Raw genomic sequence first — 23,539 nt, 5'->3', positions numbered from 1 at the left:
ACTACACCCTCACTTGAGGTGGGTTGATTGACTGGAAGAAGAGAAGTATTAAGACTTCCTGTTGCACTCAAAGGGCCACTTGTGACACTTAGGTTATTAGAACCACTACCGCTTATGCGTGGTGGGCTGCTCCTTTGAGGAGAATAACGCCTTAGAATCTCCAACCGCCATTTAGCCCTCTCAGCACGTTCCCCTTTTTGTATTTCGGATTGACGGTTCTTATCAGAGGACATAAACCAACTATTTGGTCCATAGAAATCCTAGATTCAGAACCACCACTTATTTGTGGCTCCCAATAAACGCACCATTGATGGGACCTAAAATGGGCCGGCATTGGCTATGCACTAGCCGGGGACCTCATGCACACAGCAGACAGCTCCACCACATGGCCTCACGGTCCATGAGCATCTAAGACTCACTCTACACTAAATGCTAATTTCGCTTCTGCATTTGTATTAAGTCATAAACCAACATTTACCATCCCTTCTCCTCAGAGGGATATCCCATAACACATAGGTATAATACCTTGTAGCACAAACATAAGGAAGCACCTCTCGGCCGATTGCCGCAGCTCCACTGCGGCTCTCCTACACCTCGGGGATTGGCCCCAAGATGCGTCGCTCCAACATGAAATAAAAACGCTACAAGCTCCACTCTTTCATTTTGAACGTATTCCAAGAGATACCATGTGTCCTTACCAAACAATTCTAAAAAAAAAAAAGATTGACTAGCATACATATTAGGTTGTGTCACACACTTAAGCGTAGGTCATCATAACGAAATACAGGTGCTATGCATCTAGTTCTTCATATTCTGATACCATGGTTGATATGCACATGCAAAAGTGGATGATCCTAATGTGCTCAAACATAATTTTCAATAAAAAACGTGTCGTGCACAACTAGGCTTTCCAATGCTCATTTACTAACTTGTTGCGGCAATGTAAGGATAGTACTGAGACAACACTCATGCTACTATTCTCTTAATTTAAAATATAACAAACTCTATATCATGATATGCATAAGAAAAATTAGCAATAAACAACACCCAGGATGTATCATTCAAACACCCCATCCCCTACGTTTAGGTAGTGCTTTTGTTGCATAGGTGTAGGGCTTCATTTTGTCATGTTTTGATGTATGAAAAGCAATAAATCACGAAATTTGACAAAAAGATAGGGCAAACCCTCATGCTCCGCCACTACCATACATTCACAAACTCATTATATTTTTTCTTATTTTTATGAAGCGTATTTTTATTTTTCTCCTATTTTTTCTTATTTTTATACATTTATTTGTCAATAATCACTATTATTTTTTAATTTTTCTTATACCAATCATTTTAGCATACTAAAATTCAAGTTTATTTTCCATTTTTTCCCATAGGGACACATTTCACCCACCCGGAACGGCAAAACTATCATTTTACCCTTGAAAACCGCCTTTTGGGTTTTGCGAGATTTAAATAGCACATGTAAATCATTATGAAATCAGAATTTTTTGATGGTCAGCAATTAAACATGATGCAACCAGCACTCAAACAATTTTTCATCACATAAGAACATCATTTCCATCACAAAATGTCAAAAAAGCTTCATTTCCTTCATAAAAAATAGTCATACCGTGTTTCTACGAAACCCAAGATGCATTAAATAATTGTGTGACTAATGGACAGAGCCTCCATTGCTCTCAATTCCATGCTGCACATCAAACTTCAATATCTCCATTAATCTCCATCATCATTTGCTTCAATCTCCTTCCCGATTCCTCCTTCAAGATAATGCGCATGAATAGCCCATAGAGGGGAGAGAGAGGGAGGAGAAAGAAATACTAGAACAAGATCTCTTCATCTGGACAGCTGATGGTGGTGATGGAGAGCGAAGGAAGCAAGCATCATGCTGCTGTGATTAGTTGGTATGGGTATATGGAGGTGTGATAGCCCCCTTTTCCCTAAAAAATTGGCGCCTGCAGACATTGCCTCCATCTCCTTTTTTTCACGAAAAAAAATGCCCCCACCCCCCTCGACTTCCTCTCTTTTGGTCTTGGCCTTGGGCACTCCTGTTCTTACGTTCGTCCTTTGATTTGAGGTCTGAAAAATTTGGCACGTCCATCTTGAGGTCCCACATTGCCTGGCATCTCTTGAAGTCTCATCCGACAGCTTGGAAAATTATGAAAATTTCCCAACTACCGCTCGATGGGTCTTTAAAGCACTTGTGGAACCCGTCTGCTACTTGCTGCTTAAAATTGACTCGAGTGCCTATGCCGCCTTCAATGAAGTCTATTTTCCCCTTGAAATTTGGATCTTTTTGGCTATTTTTAAGCACGTTTCCTGGGTAGAATCCATTGCTCAAAGTCCACTTGCATCAGTGATCACCTCAAATGGTTGACTGAAGTTAGGGAGTTTTAATACAGGTGCAGTGGTTACACCTTCTTTAAGCTTATCAAAGCTTTCTTGATGCTCAATGATCCAAAGGATTACTATATTTTCTTTAAAAGATTTGTCAAGGGTGCAACAATGAGGGAATAAATCCTTGATGAAGATTTGGTACCATCCTGTCAGTCCCAAAAATGCTCGAATTTATTTTACTGTCTTAGGTATTGGCCATTCTAGGATATCTTTCACTTTGGTAGGGTCTACAGAGATTCCATTAGCGGAAAAAAGGTATCCAAGATATTCAATCCTGTCAATGAGAAATACACATTTTTACTCATTTTGGCATAGAGCTGATTTTCACGGAGTGTTACTAGGGCGATCTTTAAGTGACCTTCATGTTCCTCTATTGATTTGGAGTATACTAGTATATCGTCAAAGAATTCTAGCACAAAATCATCTAAATATGGTCAAAAGATGTCTTGCATTAGATGATTGAATGTAGCTGGGGCATTAGTCAATCTGAATGGCATGACTAAAAATTCATAATGACCATACCTAGTGCTGAAGGTAGTCTTTGGGATATCTTGTTCCTTGATTCGAATTTGATAGTATCCGAACCTTAGATCAATATTGGAAAAAACATTGGCTATGTGTAGGCGATCTAAAAGTTCATCTATCCTGGGTATGGGGTACTTAAAAATAATAATAGTAACATGGTTTAGTCCTCTAAAGTCAATATAGAGTTGAAGTGTTCCGTCCTTCTGTTTCTGGAAGAGGACAGGTGCTCCAAGGTGAGTTACTTGGGCGGATAAATCCTTGCTCTATTAGTTGCCTCGGTTGTTCCTTAAGCTCAATAGCTTTAGGAATAGACATTTTGTACGGTCATTTTGACATTGACTCGGCTCCAATTTTATTTCATGATCCTCCTCACGATTTGGAGGTAGTTGAGTCAGTTCATCTGGAAAGACATCCTTGAAGTCATTGATCTAGGAAGATAGAGTGCCTTCATTAGTCTTTTTAACCTTATTCAATCTGATCATGTAGATTGGTTGACCTTTCTTCAATCCCTTCCCGCGTCAACTTGCCTTGGCTAGTTGGATTCTAGTTCTTCTGGCTTTCCCATATGCCTTTATGGTTTCTCTTTCCAAGTCTTGAAATATTATTTCCTCTTCAGCACACATAGAATTTGGGCTTTGTTCTCCTTAAGCAATCCATTCCTAGAATGCAATCATAGCATCCTAGTGGTAGGATTCAAAATTCTGCTTCAGTTATATGGCTATCTAAATCAAATTGAAGTTTTCCTACAGTTTTGGTTGAGGCGATTTCCTTCCCACTAGCCAATTCTACTATCATTTTCCTTGTCCCCGTGGATTCTAGATGCAATCTTTTAACTATCTTGGTGCAAGAATGGAATGCATGCTACTAAAATCAATTAAGATTATAAATGATGTACGCTTGTAAGTAGATGGAGATTGAATTACTGAACATTGGTGGTTTGGTCCTTTCCTTTCCACGGCAGCATGAATGGATCCTCTTTCAATTTCTTCACCTAATGTGCATTCCTCGGGTTGTCCAATCATGGCATTTACCCGAGCACCAGCTGTTCTTCCACGTCCACGACCTGGGTTGTTGTTGCCGTTCCCTCGGCCTTTTCCACCAATCTGCTTTGGGCTAGAATTTTGAGGATGGTTAGGACAATTTTCCCTTATGTGTCCAATTCTTCCGCACTGGTAGCAGTGTCTGATTCCTATCCCATTTGGTCCTTGGGTGATTGCATTAGCCCTACCATTCCCTATGGCATTGGCCATGTCGACACCATGGTTTGGTTAGCCCTTCCATCGCTATTTATTGGACGGTTTCTTTGGCCATTTTGAGCGATTTCCTTGGCCATAGGTTTTGCTCGCATAATAGCATCTTCGAGAGTCGTTGGTCTCATTGATTCAAGGTGAGTGTCCAAAGGTGGATTTAGTCCTTGGCAAAACCTTGCAATCCATTGAGATGTTGTCATTGAGGGTGCATATTTGCGTAGACTCACAAACTTAGAATAGTATCCTAGGCTTAATGGCCATAAGTTATAGAATTCATTCATCTTGATTGATTCAAAAGATGAGGGAAGATAACGTCCTTTCATAGCTTCTTTGATCTCCTCCCAAGTTTGGGAAGCTTCTCTTAACCCTTTAACTAGGCAAAACTGTTTCCACCAAAGCTTAGCTTTGCCAACAAGGCAAAGATGAGCTGTCATGGACTGATTTGAAGTAGTAGTTTCAGCGGCAGCTAGGAAATAGTCATCCAAAGTCTCAATCCATGCTTCTGTATCTTGCTCCACCTTGGATCCTTTACTGTTAAACCTAGGTGTTGGTGTTTTCTTGAGAAGAAACTCCTTCTCTTGGAGTTCCTTGTATGTTTCAGCAATTCGCACTAATTTGACGATTTTGATTATTTTTGTAACTTCTTTGTTACAAAATGAGATGGTTTGGCCTTCATGTCTAGGAATCCATAAGATTTTGGGAAATTGGGATACTTTGAAATCTCTTTTTTTTAAACTATACACTCTTGGTAGGGGTGATCCTATTAGGAGAAATAACCTTTGTATATTGGACATACACCCATTTACTTCTTATTACAAATTTTCCATCTATATATTTTGCCTTATCATTTCAAAGAGTATCATACTTATAAAGTCTTATCAATTTAAGGTCTTCGAGCCATTTCAACAACTTGGGATGGACTTTCACATCTTCATACAGAGTTGAGTCTAAGTAAAAGTAAGGGTTGTCTTGTCCCTAGGTTTGGGCTCCAGTTGTAGCCCCTTCGTAAGCTTAAACAACTCCATAGATGAATCTTCTATAAGACAACCATTACACTCTCTCTTAGTTCCAACATGTTGGATTGGAAAGCAGTGGAATACATGATCTCAAAAATCAATCACATAAAGTGTACTTCATCATTTACTGGCCAACACAACTATCATCATGAGCTCATAAATCAGCTCTTCAAAATTGACAACAAGACCTTATATTTATGAAAACTATTTACAAAGATGTATTGATCATACTATGATCTACCAATACATCATCTCATGGATCCTTTCCACATGAAAAGTATCATGGTCTATATTCTCATATCTTGGGGGATTTTCATCTACATGGCAAACAACATAATGTGGTGGCTCTTGGGGATAACCAAAATATCCCTTACCAAAATAAGGCCTTCTTGGTACTACAAAAACTCTCTTAGGTGGTACTATTTGTAGCACTTTCCGATATACCCACAAGGTTTTAGATACAGGCTCATCCCCAATGTCTAGTAACCATTCAACAGAGGCACTGAACAAAAGGTATATCTTAACTATCCTTAGTTGTTTAGCCCATCGAATCCTCCATAGTTCATAATGAAGAAGGATATTATGCCCACAATATATCTCCATGTGTGACCTATTCCTTGGCCACAAATCTCTCATGTACCATGAGTTAGGATGAGGTTGCAAAACAATTGGAGGAATAAAGATCATTTCCATGATCTCAAATATAGCCTTACGATATGAGAATTTGTTTGACCCTAAGGCTACTTGATACATGATGGGAAAAATATCCCGCAAACATGTAGCTTCCTCATCACTAAGTTCTTCATGAGCAAAATGTGTATGCTAGTGTTAGTGCAATATATTCAACAATTTTTTTTTTTGCAAACAAATGTGGTTATTTTATTAATTCCTTTTATACATTGACAACTCAACCTTACACTAAAGGTTATTTTAAAACCTATGCTCTTTTGAAACCTAGGCTTTGATACCACGTGTGAGGTGCCTCCTCCAACAGACTCGGAGGAGTCCTCTTAGTAGTCGATTTTCTTGAAAGAAAAATTACGTTAGTAAATAGGCAAACAAATGGCCCTAGATATTAGAAAAAACTTGACTTTGCATCATTTTAGGGGGTCAGAATGGGATTTTGCCTTATGGACAGAAGGGCCGACATGTTGCACTCCCCTTCATCTCTATTCTCTTTGAACCAAGTGCAATGCAAGTCTGCTTCAGTTCAAGCAATCTTGTGAGAAGTGAGAACTTGAAATACTATCGCTAGATGACCGATAGGTGACTTGACCAATAATAGGAACCTAGAGCTCAGATTGATCCTCATGGAAATGACCAGAACTTCCATTGTGAGGTAGACTCAAGCGAGCCCATATAGCAAACTTTGAGGTATTCCACGGAATTTTAGATGGTGTTGTCTAGGATATCTCTTAATGCACTACTAAGAACATGCCAACAAGGAATGGGGCTCGGGTGGGCACATTACAATTGATATCAAAGCATACATTAATATAGGATATGACACAACTATAAAAACTAGTAAATAATTATAATTATATCATAATATATATTTTCTTTAAGTTGTGAAATCTTCTCTTTGTTAATATATGCCCTTGATTTCTGACAGAAGAACAAACAACGATTCTTGATTTTCTAAGTCATGTTTATGTCAGCTATGCACTCATCTAGTTTCAGCTGGAGAAACTAGATTATGCAAATATTAGACAAGATATACAATCCTTCACCCTTGTATTGTGAAAGACAATGGATGTTAAGTGGAGGGTACTATTACATTGACACAAAACCGTTTCGCTTACCTCTAGAAAAATTTAAAGAGGTTAAAATGGATGGAAACCCTTAAGGTTGCCAAGATTTATCTATTCTACGAGGCCAGAGTAAACTTGAACATATTCACTAAAGGACATCAAGTTAAATTAAACTGATACATCTACAAGGAGGTCACAATGGTTATACCGACTGACTGAATGATGGTTGTAGGTTGCTCCAATCATTGAAACTACAAAAAAGAAGGATTACCCGATCTTTCCCTAAAATATAGATTTTTGGATATCCATTCCTCCCAGAACCCTAATTATTATTTAATGGATGCATCATAGTGCCATGCCTAGGTGTAATAGGGAATCCTCTTCCAAGAATAATATAAGCCTCTGAGCTACTCGAATAATGTATTCCCTTCCTAGTAAGGAATTATTTTTGTCCATTTGTTTGTAAAATGAAAAGTGGTTGCCACCTTCATAACTGAGAATAATGGAAAAATACTATCCATTTTGTTGCAAATTTTCAAAAAAATTTAAGAGGCTTAGATTTTTTAAACCCTCATGGCAATAGGGTTATTATAAACTAATAGCAATTTATTTCAAGGTAATAAGCTAGAAAGAACTTCCATGTATTTCAGGCCATGTGTATATCCACCATGCATTTGTTAGATTATGAATGGTGAAATTGTTCCATAATTATCATAGAGGCAGTGTACGATCCTTATCCTATCCAGAATGGTCTTTGGAGAAATATGGGAAAGATTGATACGTTGAGTATGATCGCCCCAACTATATCAAGATAGACCTTAAGCAAATCCAATGGATGGAGAACTCAAAGCTCGTTGAACTATCTCTCTTTGTGCTGACCTTGAACAAAATCCCATTCTTCATATTAATAATTGACTAGATCACCGAAATCATTACGTATGTAAAGAACCAACTAAGTTTGTTCCGATTGATAGAATTGCTATTCTAGGGTGTAACTCTCATCATAACAATTACAAAAAAGGATACCTAGACCTTCCCACTAAATATTAAAATATGGATGTACATGCCGAAAATCTAGCCAATAAGATCTGTTGAGTTACTCGAGACCCATAGGCAAGTCAAAAGATTAAAACAATTTCTAACTGAAATTGAAAATCCATTCTTAATGTATAAACCCTGATCATTATCAAGAAGACTAAATAATACATGTTGGGGATAAAGGCGCCTCTGCCTAGCCACCCTGTATTACTACATTGACAGTACCTGCCACTACACACTGCAGGTGGCGGGCACCCATCATTGTCACTTTATTCTTTATTCTTATAGTGACAATATGAATAAAAGGAAAGCCCAGTCACACATTGTGACTGTTGGAGTTTCCATTTTGTGTCTCTCTCTTTCTTACTCTTGCTCTCCTACCATAGCCCTTCTAAGAAAGCTTCAATCCTTCTCATCTTTCAACTGGTATCAAAGCATGGTTGCTTGAGCATTCCGACTTAGTTCATGATTCCTTCAACTTCCTATTGATTACCTACACTCATTGGTTCTCTTTATCGGTAGCCATAGCTGATTCTCTTGAGCTCCCATCACTCCCGGCTTCCCGAGCACCTACACGGCCCCTTTGGGAACCCTCAAGGCATTGCATCAGAGGCATTTCTTCATTTTTTAAAGGGTTTCATTGAGCTCACAGGTTCACAGTAGGGTTTGAGCTTGTGGCAGCCATTGGAGAGCTTGGTTGCTTACCCAGCCTGATTTTTGGCCTTCTTTGGCCCCTTGGCAACCACCATAAAGCTTATGGTAGCCCCAACCCCCTACAGGCAGCCCATGCAAATTTGCACCATTCTACCAAGTGCATTTACAACACGTGATTAGCTGTTTGATCTCCTCCAGCTCATTCCAGTCATTGACAACCTCATTTGGGCACTATACACTTGGTTTATGCTTGGCATTTGCTCTCGAGCCTTGGCATTGAGCATTGATGCGATTTACTTCATGTTTGGGACTGTTATACACAATTTACAAGTAGCCCATGTTGGATATTCAGAGGGAGAGAGAGATAAAGACATGGAGCTGTAACAAAGAGTAGTGAATTCTCTTGTTTTCTTGTTCTCATTCTTCCATAATGCTGACTAAAGTCTAATCACACATAATTGATAAACACACTAGATCACTAACTGACTGTACTCCTAACTGTAATTGAGTGTGACCACCTTAGTTATTACAACACACATGTAGAGTGGCAGCTAAGACGATAACTGTCTAAATAAGGCCAGTCATGTTGATGATACTAATCACGAGCTTGATTCTCAACACTCCCCCTCAAGTTCAAGCTAAATGCTATACTCCAAGTAGCTCCTTGGAATGCACAAACTTCTCTTTACCAAGTGATTTAGTAAAGATATCTGCTACCTGGTCTTTTGTCTTCACATGGAGTAGATCAATATTTCCACCAAGTACCATCTCCTTGATAAAATGGTAATGAGCTTCTATGTGTTTAGATGTAGCATGATAGATGGGGCTGCTAGCCAGCATCACACTACTACTGGGATGGTCACAATGCAATGTGACTTTCCTGTCTAATTGTATACCTAAGTCATGTAGCAGTTTCACAAGCCAAACTGCTTCTCATGCCACTAAGGCAATTGCACCCCTATATTCTACCTCTATACTAGATTAAGCAATGGTCAGTTGCTTCTTGCTACTCCAACTGATCATACTGCTACCCAAACTGAAAGCATAACCATTGGTTGACCTCCTGTCATAGAGGCAACTAGCCCACTCAGCATCCATATAACCTGTCAAGTTGAATGATTTCCCATGCTCATAAAACAACCCATAATAGTAGTACCCTTCACATACTGCATAATCCTCATGACTACATCTAAGTGTGGCTTACGAGGTTTCTACATAAACTAGCTAAATAGCCCCACTGCATAACTCAAGTCAAGATGGGTAATAGTAAGGTAAATCAGGCTACCCACCATTTGTTTGTACATAGTGATATTCTCGATCTTAGTCCCAACATCAACTGCAAGTTTGACATTATGATCCAATGGTGTCTCCATGGCTTTACACTCCATCAAGCCATATTTTAGCAACATTTCATGAGCATACTATTTTTGTATTAGCCATATACCTTGAGGTGTAGACACAACCTCAATCCCGAGAAAGTACTTCAGCTCACCAAGATCCTTGACTTTGAATTTAGCCTATAACATTGCTTTAATTTTAGCAATCCCATGATCATCATCTCTACTGATGATCAAATCATCCACATAAACCACCTGAAAAACATAACCATGCTCTGTCTTCTTTGTAAATAGGCTTTCATCTGCATGACCTATCTAATAACCAAGCTGCTACAAATAAGTGCTTATGTGAACATTCCATGCTCTCGGTGCTTGTTTCAGTCCATACGAGGCCTTTTTCAATTTACACACATATGTCAGATAGTCAGGGTGTACATAGCCTTCAGGCTGCTCCATATACACCTCTTCAAGCAAGTCACCATTCAAGAATGCATTTTTGACATCCATCTGCCATAATTTCCAACCCTTAGAAGCCGTTAATGCAATAATTGTTATCATCGTTGTCATCTTGATAACCGGGCTAAAGTCTCCTCATAATCTAGGCCATAGTGTTGTGCATGTCCCTTTGCAACCAGCCGGGCTTTATACCTTTCCAATGAACCATCTAACTTGCATTTCACTTTATAAACCCATTTGCAGCCAATGGGTACTTTGCCTTTAGGAAAACATACCAATTCCCATGTCTCATCTTTAGCCAATGTCGTGTATTCTTCATCCATGGCGGCACACTAATTCTCATATGTAACTACCTCACTCAACTTCGTAGGCTCTTTGTAGCCTAACACTTTAGTCATATATGCATAATGTCTAGCTAAATACCCACTGTATGTCAGCCTATCAACTAGTTTTCTGACACTTTCAAACCTCCTCAACTGCGATGCACTCTGGGCTTGCCTCTCATGAGGCGGCACATACCTGCTTTGCCTCACACTAGGCGTCATAACTAATGGTATGCCCAATTCACTATCAAGACTATCATTGCCAAGTGACTCATATCCAGATGTAAGCAAGCTAGTCACATCGTCAAACATATTTTCTTGGCCTTTATCTAATCTCCCCCTCACTGATGTCAGTGGATGCAGTAGTAGGACTGCGGAGTCGTCCTATCCAAGGACTAACACCATCACTTTTCAGGCAACTCATAGATGTACTAGTAGCTGAAGGATAATTTTCAGGTTAGGTAGGGCTGGCTGGTGGTCTATTAGAGACCACTGCATTCGGATTACCATATCATGAGGCCAGCTCATCAAAAAATACATCCTTGCTAATCAAGGTTTTCCGAGTGGATGAATTATAGCATTTGTAAGCCTTTCTCTCCTATGCATAGCCAAGAAAAACACTTTTGACAGCTTTCGGGTCTAACTTCTTCCTCTTTTCATGAGGCACATGTACATAGGCAATGCGACCAAATACTTTTAGGTGACTAATGTCTGGCTTGTGCCCAGGCTTGTGCCCATATAGTTTCTCATACGGAGTCAAATCATGAATCCTAGTTGTAGGTGTTCAGTTCAACACATAAACTGCAGTAACCACTACTTTAACCCAATAAACATTTAGCAAATTCTTTTCATTAAGCATTGCCCTAGCAGCTTCCATAAGCACCCAATTTTTTCTCTCTGCCACACCGTTCTGCTGAGGTGTGTAAGTGCATGTGAGCTACCTTTTTATGCCATATTTAGCAAGGTACCTGTCAAACTCTCTGGATACATATTCTGCACCCCCATTAGATCTCAAACATGAGATATAACAACCAAGTTCATTTTCAACATGCTTCTTAAAGTCCTTAAAGACATCGAGAACCTCATCCTTGTGCTTCAAAGTGTATAGCCATGTGTATCGACTGAAATCATCAATGAAGGATACATAATACCTAGTGTCACCAAAAGACGCATTATGGGCAGACCCCATACATCCGAATGTATCAATTGCAAAGGCTGAGAACTATTTCTGACATGTTTTGTGAATGGAAATCTTAATTGTTTCCCAAATTGACAAGCAGAGCATACATGTCCAAGATCAGTGTACTTGAACTTCGGCAAGTCAAGTACAACCTCTTTCTATTGCATATTTTTTAGCTTCCATACATTAACATGAATGATGCATTTGTGCTAGATTTCTACATCCCAAACTACTCCATTATCATGGGCAAACATGGTTGCCTTCAATTTCGGGATAGATTCATCCAAAGTAAACATTCTGCCATCTCTCTTACCTTTAGTAATCAATTTACAACCATTGCCATATTCTTCAATAAAACAACCATCCCTATTGAATCTGACTTGCAGATTTTGTTCTGCCATTTGTCCAACCGAGAGTAAATTCTTGGTAATAGAAGGTACATGTAGTACATCGTGTAGGCTCTTCTATCTACCATTAGGCATGAGAAGCAGAACCACACCTATATGCTGAATATCATGTTGTGTATCATCACCAGTACATACAAATCCATGCAACCCTACTACTAACTCATCAAACCATTCACCATGAGGAGTCATATGATTGGATGCTCCTGAGTCTATGTACCATTTCTCATATTTGCTTTCCTTAGATGTATTCTTTGATACATGATGCATAGCAAACAGTCTATCTCCCTTGTAATCCTGAGTACCACTAGAAGATGCATAATGTCCATGTTGCCTACCTTTTGCCTTCATATCAACTTGATTTTTATCACAATCCTTTGCAATATGCCCATATCTTCTGTAATAATGACAATCTTTATCCCTGTTAGACTACTTATGCGATGGCTAGGAACCACCTTTGCCTCTAGGTGATCTCTCCCTGCCTCTAAAGGCTCTAGATCCTCGTTGTCCTTGCGTATTTGAGCTATGCCAAGCATTTTGCTTCTAATGTCCATATGTGTTTTGAGTGTCTCCATGACCCTGAAAATCTCCACGAGCTCTACCACCTCTAGCTCGTTGACTAGAGTAAAAGATAGTATCTCTGCCTTGAGATGTGCTTGAACATGTATTTAAGCCAAGCTTTACTTCTTCATGTAGCAGTAGTGCAAGTAACTCATCCCAATCAGGGGGTTCTATTCTCACAGACATGGACGTATCAAATGCCTTATACTCCTTGCCTAACCCATTTAATGTCAATGCAATCATATCATCATTTGAAACACGAGATCCAATAGTAGCTAGTTGGTCAGCTATGGTCTTTATTTCCATTGTGTATGCTTGAATGCTCTTGCCATTCCTAGACATGTTGTTGAATTGCTGCTTCAGTTGTATCTTTCTTGCATGTGTGACATTACCATAATTCTTCATGAGTGCATCCCAAGCATCCTTTGGGGAATAACAATTGGTAATCTACATAGCCATCTCATCAGAAATGCATAAAGAAAACCAATGCAGTACTTTACTCACTCTTTCTGACCACTATCAATGAGCTCTTTGCTATTCTTGTGTCGGATTCCATTCAGACAATTTGGGTTCCATCCTCAACCCCTGTACATAAATCCCAATAGCCTCTGCCAATCAAGAAATTTTGCATCTTGAACTTCTATAGAGCAAAGTTTTTGTTATCAAGCTTCTCCCCCACAATTTGAGTGATATTGTTAGTGCCTTGAGCATTTGCCATATTTGAAACTAAGGTATTCAATGCTATATGCAATCTGTAAGTGCTTGACTCCATGTAAGTGTCATATATGCAATCTGTAAGTGCTTGACTCCTTGCAGTTCAAGAACAATTTTCCTACAGTTTAGGAACAAATTTCTTGCAGTTTAGGAGTAGCTTTCCTATAGTTCAAGAACAGACTTCTTGCAGTTCAAGAACAGTCTTCTTATATTTTGAGAATATTTTCTTGTAGTTCAAGAGAGAACAATCTTTTGACAGCGTGCTTGTTGTAAGATGTATTCCATCAATGAAAAAACACAATCAACTAAGCATAAAACAAGCATTGTCTTTATGGCAGACAGACTAGGAATACGCATAAGAAGTTTGGTAGGACATGCATGAGTGAGCCCTTGGCATTGGTACATTCAGATGTTTGTGGCCCATGCCCTGTCAGTCTATGGGTAGTGCAAAGTATTTTGTGACATTTATTGATGATTTTTTGCGTAAAGTCTGGGCTTATCCCATTAAGCTTAAGCTAGATGTCTTGGCTATGTTTTAGAGATGGCTTGCATTGGTTGACAATCAGACTGGGCATAGATTGAAATGCCTTAGGACTGATAATAGGGGAGAATATGTGTCACATACCTTTGAGTAGCTATGTGACGAGAGGGGTATTAAGCATTAGTTGACCGCCCCCTATTCCCCATCCCAGAATGGTTTGGTTGAGCGGATGAGTAGAACCATCCAAGAGCGTGTACGCATTATGCTTTGCCATGTAGACCTATCACATAGAGCTTTTGGGCTGAGGCAGTCAGTACAACTATGCATATGATAAATAGATCACCTTCCAGTGGTTTGGATTTCCAGGTTGTAGAGGAGGTATGGACTGGGAAACCTCCATCTTATGCACATCTATGTGTCTTTGGATGTGAGGCATACTGCCATGTGCCCAAGGACAAGCATAGTAAGCCGGATACTAAAAGTGTCAAATGCATTTTCATTGGCTATGGAGATGCATGCGAAATGGGTTACCACCTCTAGGATCCATAGGCACGGAAAGTCATCCAGAGCCATGATGTAGTCTTCCATGAAGACAAGATGCATCAGCAGCCTGAGAAGATGGTAGAGATACACAGGGTTATATTCTAGGAGGAGCCACGTGCTCTTGCATAGTTAGTTGGACAGCTTGCAACAGCAGTTGGCACACATGGCCAAGGTGTTGAAGAGGATGTTGGACATGTAGTAGAGCCTGTAGTGAGACGGTCTACTAGAGATAGACTTGGGCCTGATAGATTTGAGCCCTCAATGCATTATGTCTTGGTTATAGATGCAGGAGAGCCTCTCACCTATGATGAGGCTATGTGCATGGGTGACAGTCACTCCTAGGAGAGGGCTATGCAGTTTGAGATGGACTCCCTGCATAAGAATATGACTTGGGATCTAATTACATTGCCTAAGGGTAAGAAGGCTTTGCCATGAAAATGGGTGTACAAGCTGAAAAGTACCCTTGGGCACCCCAAGCCAGCTTATAAAGCAAGACTTATTGCTAAGGGTTTTAAATAGGAGCATGGAGTTGACTTTGATGAAGTTTTTTCTCACAGGCATCAGGGAGTACTCTACCTCTCACAGAGGGAGTACATTCATAAAGCCCTTGAATGTTTTTGCATGTAGGATGTGAAGCCTATTGGCTATCCATTACCTTCTTATGTGAAGATCTCACAGGCTAATTGTCTAGAGACAGAAGATGAGAAGAGGGCCGAGATGGCCAAGATGCCTTATGCATCAATCATGGGCAGTTTGATGTATGCCACCATGATAGCCACTCATCCAGATATTGCCTTTGGAGTTGGTGTTGTGGCATGCTATATGGCTACACCTAGCAAGAGACATTGGGATGCTGTGAAGGGTAACATGAGATACTTGAAGAGAATAGCAAATATGTGTATTTGCTATGGCAACTAGGATATAGGAGTTGTGGGATATACAGACTTCGATTATGCAGGACATGTAGATAGTAGGAAGTTTACTTTTGGTTATGTATTCACTTATGCTGGAGGTGTTGTCTCTTGGATGTCCAGGGTTTAGAAGTGTATGGCTCTCTCTACCACTGAGGCGGAGTATGTTTTAGCAATTGAGACTTGCAAGGAGGCCATATGGTTGGGCCATTTGGTTCAAGACCTTGGTATTGATACTATACCTATGCTACATTTGGATTCTATGAGTGATATTCAGCTAGCCAAGAATCCGATCTTCCATGCAAAGACAAAACACATTGAGGTGAGGTATCACTTCATACGTGGGGTCGTGGAGATAGGTCTGTTGGCCTTGTCAAGATGTTCACTGACAAAAATCCTACGGATCTACTCATGAAAAGCCTCACTACTGAGCGCTTTGCCTTCCTTAGGAGATTGATGGGCATTGGATGAGATGATGTTTTTCCTCATTCTATTGTACATGTGTACATTATACCATCTTTTCTTTTTTCTTTTCACTTCTCACTGGGATAGATTCCCCTTTAGCTGGGAGGTTGTTGGGGGTATAGGCACCTCTGCCTAGCTGCCCATGTATTACTACACTTATAGTACCCACCACTGCACACTGCAGGTGGCAGGCACCCATCATTGTCACTTTATTCTTTATTCTTTTAGTAACAGTTTGAATAAAAGAAAGGCCCGATCACACATTTTGACTGTTGGAGTTCCCATTTTGTGTCTCTCTCTTTCTTGCTCTTGCTCTCCCACCATAGCTCTTCCAAGCAAGCTTCGATCCTTCTCACCTTTCAATACACACTTCTTTTCCAAGATCAATTAAGCAAGTTAACATCTTTCTTGAATATTATTACCAAGGGAAAAAAAATTAATCATGAGAATTGTTTAAAATCCCAGGATGTTACTTTGAACTTCAATATGACAAAAGGCCAAGAGAAGAAATTTCTTCTCAAGCAATACGAGCCACATGAATTCAATGGTAAAGGAAATGATACTCCAACAATTGAGGCAAAAACATGGATAGAATCTATGGAAGATTATGTCATTGCTACAAGGACTAAACCATCAAATCAAGCAATGATTATAAAACTAAAACTGATAGGAGATGCCCATCTTTGGTGGAAACAGTGGTCGAAGGACCAAGGAGTGTCCGAAACTGCTATCACCTAGGATAGCTTTAAGGATGCTGTGTATGGCAGATGCCTTCTACCCACATATTAGGCCTAGAAAATGAATGAAATTTTCAACTTGAAAAAATTAAGCCTAAGCCTAGAAGCTTACTACTCCGAATTCCTAACGCTTCTAAAATGTGCACCAATGATGGATATTTCACAGCAAGTATCCAAATTTTGCAATGGTCTAAATTCACCCTTGAATACACATCTCAATAAGAAAGGTCCAAATCACTAATTCTCAATGATCCAGAAACCATGAAATTATCAAGGTAAACCCTTCCGAATTTTAATTGAATGGGGGAGTACCCATTCTTTCATATCACCAAGAGGTGCAAAAAAGCTAGGCATAAGAACTATTCCTGCACCTAAATTGCTTGTGGAGCTAGCAAACGGTAAAGAAGTTCTTTCAACACAACATACTAATAGGGTAGAATTTAGTCTAGGTGGCAATTCTTCCAAAATGAGTTTCCAGATTATGAACCTTGGGACTTACGAATGTGGGTATGGATTGGTTAATTCCAAACAACGCCCATATTCATTGTAAGGAGGGTTAATTTATTTCAAAACTTAGAAGGAGAACAAGTAACCACTCAGAGAGAAGTAGAAAAACCTAAGGTTCATTTGGCTAAAGCTTCACGAATAGTGAAAGGACTGAAGAAAGGATTACCTATCTATCTAATTAAGCTCAACAAGGCCAAACAGGATAGTGAATCCAAAGACCAACCATCTTGGCTAAAACATTATGCATATGTTTTTCTAGAAGGCATGACAAAGATTCCACCAACAAAAGAGGTAGATCATGAGATCTAGGCAGTGCTCTTGTGGCCAAGCGACCCTACATGATGTCAAATCTTGAAGCAATTGAGTTAAAAGAACAACTCAAATAGCTATTAGATCAAGGATACATTTGGCCAAGTAATTCATGTCAAAAATCGCGTGGTGGAGGGGATTGCTCAAGATGCTGCGCCGAACACACACAGAATGCACAAGGAGAAGCTCACTCAAGAGACAAGAAGAGAGATGGAGGCCAAAACGTTTTCTTGCTGATTTCTTCTTCTTCTTCCACACACTTTACAATGTACACAAAGTATAGATAAGATACAACATAAAAGGAAAGTGGCCTACTAAGTCAAACAATGCATAACCGACTACACTAGTCGAATGGCGCTATAACTATGCCAGCTGTAAATAGGTGTAACAACCTGAATATAATAAGTAATGAGTCAGTGGCCATGTGAGAGTCATAATGACCACCGACGTGCTAAGTGTAGACGTGTGGACCCATCTAACCAGGCGGTCCATCATCCATGTCCACATGTGTTGAGCTTGCCATCTCAACACTCCCCCTCAAGCTCAACTGCATCTCTGCAACTCCAAGTAAGCTTCGAAACTTTTGAAGCTTCTCTGTACCCAATGCCTTCGTGAAGATATCAGCTATCTGATCCTGTGTGCTGACATACACCAAGTCAATCTCACCTGCTAGTACCTTCTCTCTCACAAAGTGGTAGTGTATCTCAATATGTTTTGTCCTGGCATGGAACACAGGGTTCCTAGCCAACTGTATGCTGCTCATGTTGTCACAATAAATGACAACTGGACCTTCCACCTGCACATCCAAATCAGCTAGTAACTTTTGCAGCCATACTACCTCACATGCTGCAACAGCAGCACCTCTATACTCAGCCTCTGTACTCGACAAAGCAACTGTAGATTGCTTTTTGCTGCTCCATGCAACTGGTGCACTACCAAGAGAGAACATGTATCCGCTGGTAGATCTTCTATCAGACATACTACCAGCCCAATCTACATCTGTGTATCCAAACACCTGTACATCTGTACCTGCCTCATAGAAAAGCCCATAATGTAATGTGGACTTCACATATCTCAATATGCGTCTCATTGCATCCAAATGTGGCTTTCTAGGTACTTGCATAAACTGACTCACAAGACCAACAGCATAGCTCAAGTCTGGCCTTGTAATGGTCATGTAGATCAAACTCCCTACTATCCTCCTGAACATAGTAGGGTCTTCTATCTCATCCCCAACATCAGCACTCAGCTTTACATTCTGCTCCAACGGGACTGAAAGTGGTTTGCATGCAGTCATACCATACTTGGACAACATATCCAAGCCATACTGTCTTTGGGACAGCCATATACCATCATCACATCTGATCACCTCAATGCCAAGGAAGTACCTTAGCTCACCTAAATCCTTCATCTCAAACTTCATCTTCAAACAACCCTTGACTTCAGCAATCCCACTATCACTATCACCTGTAATAATCAAGTCATCCACATAGATGACTATGATGACCAAACCTGTATCTCCCTTTCTCACATAAAGTGAGTGATCAGCATCAGAAACATAAAAGCCAATATTGACAAGATACTCTCTGATCTTGTCAGACCATGCTCTACGTGCTTGCTTGAGCCCATAGAGTGCCTTCTTCAACCTGCACACATACGTGGGATGCTCTAAATCTTCATAACCTGCTGGCTGATCCATATACACTTCTTCCTGCAAATCACCATGCAAGAAGGCATTCTTTACATCCATTTGCTGCAACCTCCAACCTTTGGCTGCTGCCAAAGCAATCACACATCTGACAGTTGCCATCCTAGCAACTGGACTGAAGGTTTCATCATAATCTATGCCATATGTCTGGGCATAGCCTTTTGCAACCAGCCTAGCTTTGTACCTGCTAATAGAACCATCTGCATTGTGCTTAATCTTATAAACCCACTTACATCCAATAGCTTTCTTTCCCTTTGGCAATGATACTAGATCCCAAGTCTTATTGGCCTCTAGTGCAGCCATCTCCTCATCCATTGCTGCATCCCAATGAGCATGACCAACAGCCTCCTCAAAACATGTGGGCTCAACATCCTCAACTAGTTTCACCATATAAGCATAATGGTGAGCTGCATAACCCTCAAAACCAAATCTTTTAACAGGGTATCTCACCCTACTAGACCTGCGTACCACTGGATCACTCAATGGAGTCTTTGCATTAACACGTGCTCTCTGCACACCTGGAGTTCTCACTGAAGGAATGCCAAGCTCATCATCTAAGCTCTCTGAGCCACTGGAGTCTCCATCAAGAACTGCATCAATGCCTTCTGACACTTTATTCTTTCCTTTGTCTTTACCTGTAGTGCTACTAGATGCACCTGAAGATGTAGAGGTACTCCTTAGTCTCCCAGACCAAGGACTACTAGATGATGTCTCTGGTCCACTAAGAGTCCGTGATTCTTGCTTTTCAGCCTGCACATGAGTGTCATGATCATCATCAACATCCAATGCATCACCACTAGATGCATACCAGCTGCTCATTTCATCAAAGATGACATCCCTGCTCACTCTGAACTTATATGTGACAGGGTTGTAACAGCGATACCCTTTCTGCTCTAAAGAGTATCCAATAAAGACACACTTTTCGGCCTTTGGATCCAGTTTCTTCCGCAACTCATCTGGCACATGAACATACGCAATGCAGCCAAATACTTTCAAGTGTGAAACATCAGGCTTCTTACCTGTAAAACATTCTTCGGGGGTCATACCATGAACTGCAGCTGTGGGAGTTCTGTTCATAATATAAACAGCAGTATGAATAGCCTCAGACCAAAAATGCTTAGGCATATTCTTTTCAGCCATCAAGGCGCGTGCAACTTCTGCAATATGCCTGTTTTTCCTTTCTGCAACCCCATTTTGCTGTGGGGTATACCTGCATGTGAACTGTCTCTTTATCCCATGAGACCTCAGAAAATCACTGAACTCATTTGAGAGGTACTCTCCCCCTCCATCTGACCTCAGGCACTTTACTTTCAAGCCTGTTTCTCTTTCAACTGCAGCCTTGAAAGTTCTAAAGTGCTCAAAAGCTTCACTCTTTTCCTTCATAAAATATACCCACAGCTTTCTAGAGCAATCATCAATGAATGTGACAAAGTATGAACTGCCTCCAAGAGATACATTTTGTGTAGGCCCCCAAATGTCTGTATGCACAACATCAAGGATATTTCTGCTTACATCTCTGTCATGTGAGAAGGGTTGTCTTGCCTGCTTACCAAACTGACATGCTTCACATACCTTCTGAAATTCTGCAACTTTAAATGTAGGCAAACCTGTAACCAACCCTTTGGACTGCATTAATTTCAGCCTTTGTACATTTGCATGTCCAATGCGTTTGTGCCAAATTTCAATGTCTGCAACAACACCTTTTCCTTTGGCATACATAGCCGCATTCATAGTAGGAATTCCAGCATCTAGAGTGAACATACGTCCAACTCTACTTCCCTTTGCTACCAACCTGCACTTGTCATTGAAGTCTTCTACAAAGCAGCCCTTTGCATTAAATCTGACTTGCAGCCCTTGCTCTACCATTTGACCGACTGACACCAAATTCTTTGTAATAGATGGCACATGTAATACATCTGAAAGACTCTTTGTCTTACCATCATGCAATGACAAGGGAACTTTTCCAATGTGTGAAATTGGGTGGCATGAGTCATCACCCGTCTGCACATAACCTGCATTCTGCAAATCCTGCATCTCTCCAAACCATTCTGCATGGCTGGTCATATGATTGGATGCACCTGAATCAACATACCAAACATCTTCATGTGTTCCCTTTCCTGTAACAGCATTCATCATATGCTGCATAACGAACAAACGTTCATTTTTGTCTTCATTCTGTCGTGAAGACGATGCATAGTTTCCTTGCTGCAACTTACCACTGCGGATATCATCTCTCTTAGCATAACATTGGGCTGCAATATGACCTGTTTTGCCACAGTAGTGGCACACAATACCAGAGTTGTTAGAACCTCTGTTCTGCCATCCACCTCTTCCTCTAAAGCTCCCCCTGCCTCTAAAGTTACCACGACCTCCTGAAACCTGCATATCGCCAAATTGCTGATTCAATCTGTTTTACTGGTTATCACTACCACGTCCTGCACCACGGCCTCTTGAAGAGAACATGCCACGTCCCCTTCCAGAACTGGAGTAGAAAGCTTGGACCTGTTCACCACTTCTTTCAGATGTCTCACTCTGCATGTTGATCTCTTCAGTGATCATAAGAGAGACCAATTCATCGAAATCTGGAAATGGCTTTCTGACATATACGGAAGTTACAAAAGACTTCCAAGCCTTTTCATTGTTAAGTCCACCCAAGGTAGACGACACCAAATCATCATCATCGGGCATTGCATCAATCGCTGCCAATGCATCTGCAATGCTTCTTACCTTCAGTGCATACTCATTGATAGACATCTTCCCTTTCTTTAATGTATTCAACTCTTGCTTGAGTTGAATCTTTCGTGCCTTTGTATTTACAGAAAACATACTTTCAAGTATGGTCCAAGCTGCATATGCATTCTCTGCATTTCTAATGTGTCCCAGCATGTTATTGTCAATTACTGCAGACAACCAATACATGAACTTCTTGTCTTTTGCATTCCATTCCTTTCGTGCCTTTGTCTCTTCTGCAGTTGGAGGATCACTCACCTCCGGCTCCTTTTCTTCACCTGAAACGAACTCATAGAGGCCTTTTCCAATAAGAAAGTTCGTGACACGGAACTTCCATGAAGGGTAGTTGTTCTTGTCGAGCTTCTCAATGATGGGGCTTCCACTATTTTCTGCCATTATCACGATAATAATACCAAACAGCAAGAAAATCTTCTGCAACCCTCGACCTGTAGTACGCAGCAATTCACCAGACAGCCTTTTCCACTGTCTGCTCAACAATACATGCAATCTGCAACCAGTTTGCAGATAAACCTTGTGTTTACTCACTGGTAAACACCTTTGAACTTACAGATCTGAAATCTGTAACCTGCGCACCCACATTCGGTCAATACAGTCGAAGTCACAGTGTACCCCGAAACTGCTGTCCGCAACCTTGCGGCTCTAAAACGGGCCCTGAAACGGCCTCAAATGCCCAAAATCTCTGCGGGTAAGCCCTTAAGGGCTTATCTGCAGAATATACAGCGCTCTTCGCGCACACCAAATCTCACTGCAATCTGAGATTTTTGCTCTGCCCAGCTTCCGGTGCCTCCACAGGCACTATCCAAGAGAAGGAGTGGAAGAATGGGAGAGATTCTTACCCGTAGCTTGCTTGCTCGAACCTTGCTTCTTCTCCTTCACTTCAACCTTCGAAATCAGCCTCTCTCAATGGCGCGGCTCTGATACCATGTCAAAAATCGCGTGGTGGAGGGGATTGCTCAAGATGCTGCGTCGAACACACACAGAATGCACAAGGAGAAGCTCACTCAAGAGACAAGAAGAGAGATGGAGGCCAAAACGTTTTCTTGCTGATTTCTTCTTCTTCTTCCACACACTTTACAATGTACACAAAGTATAGATAAGATACAACATAAAAGGAAAGTGGCCTACTAAGTCAAACAATGCATAACCGACTACACTAGTCGAATGGCGCTATAACTATGCCAGCTGTAAATAGGTGTAACAACCTGAATATAATAAGTAATGAGTCAGTGGCCATGTGAGAGTCATAATGACCACCGACGTGCTAAGTGTAGACGTGTGGACCCATCTAACCAGGCAGTCCATCATCCATGTCCACATGTGTTGAGCTTGCCATCTCAACAATTCACAATGGGGAGCCTCGGTACTATTCCAGAAAAAGAAAGACGAAACACTCCGCCTTTGTATTGATTATTGTGGATACAACCAGGTGATAGTGAAAAATAAATATCCGATCCCCAAGATAGATGAGTTGCTTGATTGACTATAGGGAGCAAATATCTTTTCAAAGATTGA

The sequence above is a fragment of the Lygodium microphyllum genome, chromosome 7, assembly GCF_053477565.2.
Source record: "Lygodium microphyllum isolate KBCC chromosome 7, Lygodium_microphyllum_v1.1.10, whole genome shotgun sequence".
NCBI lineage: Eukaryota > Viridiplantae > Streptophyta > Polypodiopsida > Schizaeales > Lygodiaceae > Lygodium > Lygodium microphyllum.
The sequence above is the reverse complement of the archived record's forward strand: the minus strand, read 5'-3'. Positions refer to the sequence as shown.